The sequence below is a fragment of the Papaver somniferum genome, chromosome 8, assembly GCF_003573695.1.
Source record: "Papaver somniferum cultivar HN1 chromosome 8, ASM357369v1, whole genome shotgun sequence".
Taxonomy (NCBI): domain Eukaryota; kingdom Viridiplantae; phylum Streptophyta; class Magnoliopsida; order Ranunculales; family Papaveraceae; genus Papaver; species Papaver somniferum.
The window spans coordinates 62,419,271-62,425,300 of NC_039365.1; positions in this window are offsets into that span (position 1 = coordinate 62,419,271).

Sequence of the window (6,030 nt, forward strand, 5' to 3'; positions counted from 1 at the left end):
TGGTGTTCTTCCATTTCTAGTTGTATGCTTAGGATTGAACTTAACCTAGACCATGTCACTTGATTAGGATACAAGGTGGATCATATGCTTTGGCTTGCCCACCACTTCTCTTTTAATCAATCTTAATTTCAGTCACTTTTAATTTCAGTCTTGTATGCTTGTATCACCTGTTACTTTTCTTGCCTTTCATTTTCTTGCATTTTATAACTATTGTGCACTGAAGTCAGTGCACTGAACACAATCCTGCCTCTTGCCCTTGGCTGCCAAGCCTTGGTTGTTTGTTGCTTTTCTTAACTGCTTCTTTATTGCCTTTCCCTGCATTTTTGGTTCTTTGCTTATCTTTCCCTGCTGTGGTTCTTAGCCTGTTTCTCTATTGCTTTACCTTGTGTTCTTGTTTGTATGCCTGAAACCTTGGTTGCCTTTAGCTCACTGCCATAGTGCATTGCCACTCTTATTAGCCTAGGAAAACTTCTTATATGCTCCTCTCCCTGTGGACAAACCCCTACTCATCATTATATTATAAATCTTGACCTTGTATACTTGCAAGTGTTTTGTGTGCTTTTCATTTTCACACCAAGTTTTTGGCGCCGTTGCCGGGGATTGGTGTTGTGTTTTATCTGTGTTTTTCTTTAGCTATTTTGTATTTCATTGCATAGCATTTGCATCTGCATCTGCTTCATTTCATTTGTTGTTGGACCTGCTGATTCTGAACCTGTTTTTCCTCTGCTGGGACGCCACCAAGGAAAAGAACCAAAACCCAACTGGGTTTTTGCAACAATATCAGAGCAGCTGGGCTGTGCTAAAAAGGTAAGCCTAAACCCATTCCATTGAGAGAACCCAACCTGTGGGCTTCCAAATTTCTTTAATTGTGGGCTTGTAATAATTAACCCAATTTTTTGGGCTTTTTATTTTTCTATTTTGGGTTTGTAATAATTTATTTGTGCGCTTGTTTGTTTAATTTGTGGGCTTGTATTTATTTTGTGTGGGCTTGTTTAAATTCTTTCATTGGACTTGTATTTTGGACTCTGGGTTTAAACCCAGCTGAGCTTGTAACCGATTGTGGACTTGAAAAGTGGACCGCGAAACCAAAGTTTTAAAACAAACGTCGGGCCTTAACCAACTGGGCCAAATTAAACTTTCAAAATTAAAACTTGGATTTTCGTAGGCCGCAGCCTTCATTCCATTCCATTAGAGGCTTGCACAGTGGGCGTGCTCCCAATTCAAAAACCAAATTTCATTTTCTTTTTCAAGAAAAAAAAAAAAAAAAAATTCTTTTGCTCCCTATTTTTAAAACCAAATTTCTACTTTGCTCCCATTTTTTAAAACCAAATTTTCTTGTAGATAATGTGTTAGTAAAATTTCCTTTTGTATATATTTTCTGCTCATCCAATATGATCTCGGCTGAAATATGTTGGATTTTTGCCTTGAATAACGGAGTTTTAATTCTGCTTTCGCCGAAATCGGGTATTCTCTCTCCTTTTACTCTACTCAGCATGTCCCTTTCCATATGTTGCATTTTAATTCTTTCCATATTTTGAAACATTGAGGACAATGTTTAGTTTAGGTTTGGGGGTATAGAGTAGATACCACGATAATATGCCATAATTGAAAACGAACTCCTTCTTCTTTTTGAAAAAATTGAAAAAATTCCAAAAAAATTGAAAAATTGAAAAATTGAAAAAAATTAAAAAAATGAAAAATCATAAAAAATGGAGCTCATTTACCTTGAAATGTTGACTCTTGTGCAAATATGTATTTTTATTAGGAGTCTTAGTCTAGATATTTAGGCACCCTGATTCTAGCACAATTCACATAGTGATAAGAAATTTGCACGCGCACGATCTACCAATACATGTATGGCCTCGATCTTCAAGGTGTTGGATAGGAAGTTACGATTGTCAATCACTTTAGAATACTGAACGAAACTTGACTAGCTTGTTCTTTGGTTGGTTGGGATAGAAGGTGGAGGTTACATTAAGAAAGACAACCATCGAATTTAACTGGGTGCATCAAAAAGGGCTACCTCTTGCAAAGTGTCATGTAATCTTTTGTTTCCTTTTGTATATGTATCAAAAGTGTTTCTTTATTCAAAAAAATAAATAAATAAATAAATAAAAAAATCAAGTATTTATCAATTCCATTCTCTCTTGTTCCAAAAATAAAAGAGAGTAGTCAATGTAAATAAGAGTCATGTAAAGAGTCATTTTGTTGTTTCATTGTAATAAGCAAGGAAGGGTGTATGCCATTGATGTACAACGCGAGTAATTGTGAAATTCCTCCAACTCATTCACAATTCTCGTAAAGTCCGGACAGCTAGCTAGATTTCGACCTTGGTTCTTAGCCTGAGAAACTATCTCTTGGTGATTAGTAGTCATAACTTCAGATCTTTCTTTACACATGTGTAGATACACTTTACACTCTTATCACATGTCTTTTTTTGTTATCAGTGCTAGGATTGTGCCTTAGATAGCTAGATTGACATCTCCATTTTGCTGTGAGCTTAAACTGTCTTGCACATGTCACATTTGATGGAATATGAGCTTATATTTTGACCTAGAACTTTGTAGGTACGTTCTAAGCAAACCTTCACGAGACTTCAACTCGTCCACTAGGGACACTTAGTGGTTTAAAAGGCTTAGTGCATACACTAAATGCATTCGAGAGACCAGCGACAGTGGTATAGTTAGGATTTCCTTAGTTTTGTTTTACTTGAGGACAAGTAAAATTCAGGTTTGGGGGTATTTGATGAGTGCCAAATATTGTATATATTTATCCCTTTTGTTGGCATTTTAACTCATCTTTTATGCATTAATTCTACATTTTATCCCATATTCTGTATTTTCATTGTTTTCAAGAATAAATATTTTTATTAATTAATTTTGCATTTTTAGGTAATAAATAAAGTTCTGATGAGTCGCGGAGCGAAAAGAGCAGAAAAGTAGTGAAAAGCCGGGAGAAATTACGCAAGGAAGCCGCGAAGAATGGTGCGCACAACCTCATTTTCTACACACAAAAGCGCCTCCGTTCTCAGCCGTCAGATCAGTTCCCAGACGCATCCGATGGTCGCTCCTTCATAGAGCATCAAAATCTGAAGTCTCTGCCAAGCACCACAGCGCTGAAATTCCAAGCCTTCAGATTAGATGGTTGTTGAATCCAACGGTCGCTCCCTTGCTGTTCATCAACGTTTGATATCTCCGCCTTACACTACAACACCTAACCCCATCTAGAGCCGTTAACTTCGTTGTATAAAAAAATCCAGCGGTCGCTACAAGCTTCACTTCATCTCACCGTCCGATTGATCTTTCATCTCCCTATCCCACGGCGCAGCGTCGCAGATCATCACACTCGATACACTCGCCTCACACCCTAGCGACCGAGCACCTACACCTCAACCAAACGCACCCTTCCCTTCCCCATCGAACCATCTCCTCCATCACCCCCTCTGCAGAACCGCCATGCCCCGTACCACCACCATGTCCATCTCCATCACCACCACCTCACCCCAAATCACTCCACTAATTTCTCCCCAACTCTATTCTACCTAAACCCATCACGTACCATCTCTTTAATCATCATTTACAACCTCAATTTCTCATCTCTCTGCCTGAAACCCTAGGTGAGAAATTGGTGATATAAATGATGATTAAAGCATCAATTGGAGCTCGAGAGGAACGAGAAGAAGCAGGAGAAGAGTGGGTCGACGAGATGGAGCGAGTATCTCATCAACAGTAGCTGCAGCTGTTACTGCAACTCTGTTGCTGCTGCACTACTGTGCATTTTCCATTGCTTGCCCCTGCAGCACTTGTGCTGTATTGCTCTTGTGCACTGCTTGTGCTTCACTGCTGTTTCCCCTGCTGCAGCTCTGTTGCACTGCATTGCTGTGCATTTTCTGTGCTGCTGCCACTTCTCCTGGTGTGCTGCTACTGGTGCCTGCTGCACTGCTACTTGCCTCTCTGCAGCTGCTGCTGCCAATCATCTTTCTCTGAGCTCTTGCACTTCTGCTGCTGTGCATTGCCTCCCTTCCACTGCTGCTGCCTTCCATGGCCAAGCCAAAGACTGCTGCTTCAACTGAGCCCAAAAGCTCAGTTCACTCTCAATCCTTTGAATTCCATAGTAAGCCCAAAGCCTAACTCAGTAACCAAGCCCAGAGCATAACTTGGGCTCATCAGCAGACCAAAATCAAAGCCCAGTTGTTTAAGACCAAAGCCCAAACTCATTAAGGCCCAATCCAACTTAACTGTGGGCTTAATCAAAAGCCTAAGTTTAAGGCCAAAGCCCATTTGCACTTCAAAGACAAACTGAGCCCATGCTCAGTTCATTTTAACAAGCCCATTAGCACTTTAAGCCCAACACTTCCAAAGGGCTTCTAAGCCCAAAGCAAATTTAGGAACCCAATTAGCTAAGACACATTTCCGAAACACACCCGATCTCTGTGGATCGACCCGTACTTGCACATTTGCCACTTTCGACACCGTGCACTTGCGGTTATAATTTGTAGGACCTTTTAGAAACCTACCAAGTTTTTGGCGCCGCTGCCGGGGATTGGTGCTGTGTTTTATCTGTGTTTTTATTAGCTAATTTGTATTTCATGTCATAGCATTTGCATCTGCATCTGCTTCATTTCATTTGCTGTTGGACCTGCTGTTTTGAACCTGTTTTTCCTCTGCTGGGACGCCACCAAGGAAAAGAACCAAAACCCAACTGGGTTTTTGCAACAATATCAGAGCAGCTGGGCTGTGCTAAAAAGGTAAGCCTAAACCCATTCCATTTGAGAGAACCCAACCTGTGGGCTTCCAAATTTTTAATTGTGGGCTTGTAATAATTAACCCAATTTATTGGGCTTTTTATTTTTCTATTTTGGGTTTGTAATAATTTATTTTTGGGCTTGTTGTTTAATATGTGGGCTTGTATTTATTGTGTGGGCTTGTTTAAATTGGACTGGTATTTTGGACTCTGGGTCTAAACCCAGCTGAGTTCATAACTGATTATGGACTTGTAAGTGGACCTCGAAACCAAAAGTTTTAAAACAAACGTCGGGCCTTAACCAACTGGGCCAAATTAAACTTTCAAAAATTAAAACTTGGATTTTCGTAGGCCGCAGCCTTCATTCCATTCCATTAGAGGCTTGCACAGTGGGCGTGCTCCCAATTCAAAAACCAAATTTCATTTTCTTTTTCAAAAAAAAAAAAAAAAAAAAAAAAAATTCTTTTGCTCCCTATTTTTAAAACCAAATTTCTACTTTGCTCCCATTTTTTAAAACCAAATTTTCTTGTAGATAATGTGTTAGTTAAATTTCCTTTTGTATATATTTTGCTAATCCAATATGATCTCGGCTGAAATATGTTGGATTTTTGCCTTGAATAACGGAGTTTTAATTATGCTTTCGCCGAAATCGGGTATTCTCTCTCCTTTTACTCTACTCAGCATGTCCCTTTCCATATGTTGCATTTTAATTCTTTCCATATTTTGAAACATTGAGGACAATGTTTAGTTTAGGTTTGGGGGTATAGAGTAGATACCACGATAATATGCTATAATTGAAAACAAAACTCCTTCTTCTTTTTGAAAAAATTGAAAAATTCCAAAAAAAAATTTTGAAAAATCAAATTCAAAAAAAAAAAAATTAAAAAATGAAAAATCATAAAAATGGAGCTCATTTACCTTGAAATGTTGACTCTTGTGCAAATATGTATTTTTATTAGGAGTCTTAGTCTAGATATTTAGGCACCCTGATTCTAGCACAATTCACATAGTGATAAGAAATTTGCACGCGCACGATCTACCAATACATGTATGGCCTCGATCTTCAAGGTGTTGGATAGGAAGTTACGATTGCCAATCACTTTAGAATACTGAACGAAACTTGACTAGCTTGTTCTTTGGTTGGTTGGGATAGAAGATGGAGGTTACATTAAGAAAGACAACCATCGAATTTAACTGGGTGCATCAAAAAGAGCTACCTCTTGCAAAGTGTCATGTAATTTTTTGTTTCCTTTTGTATTTGTATCAAAAGTGTGTTCAAAAAAAAAA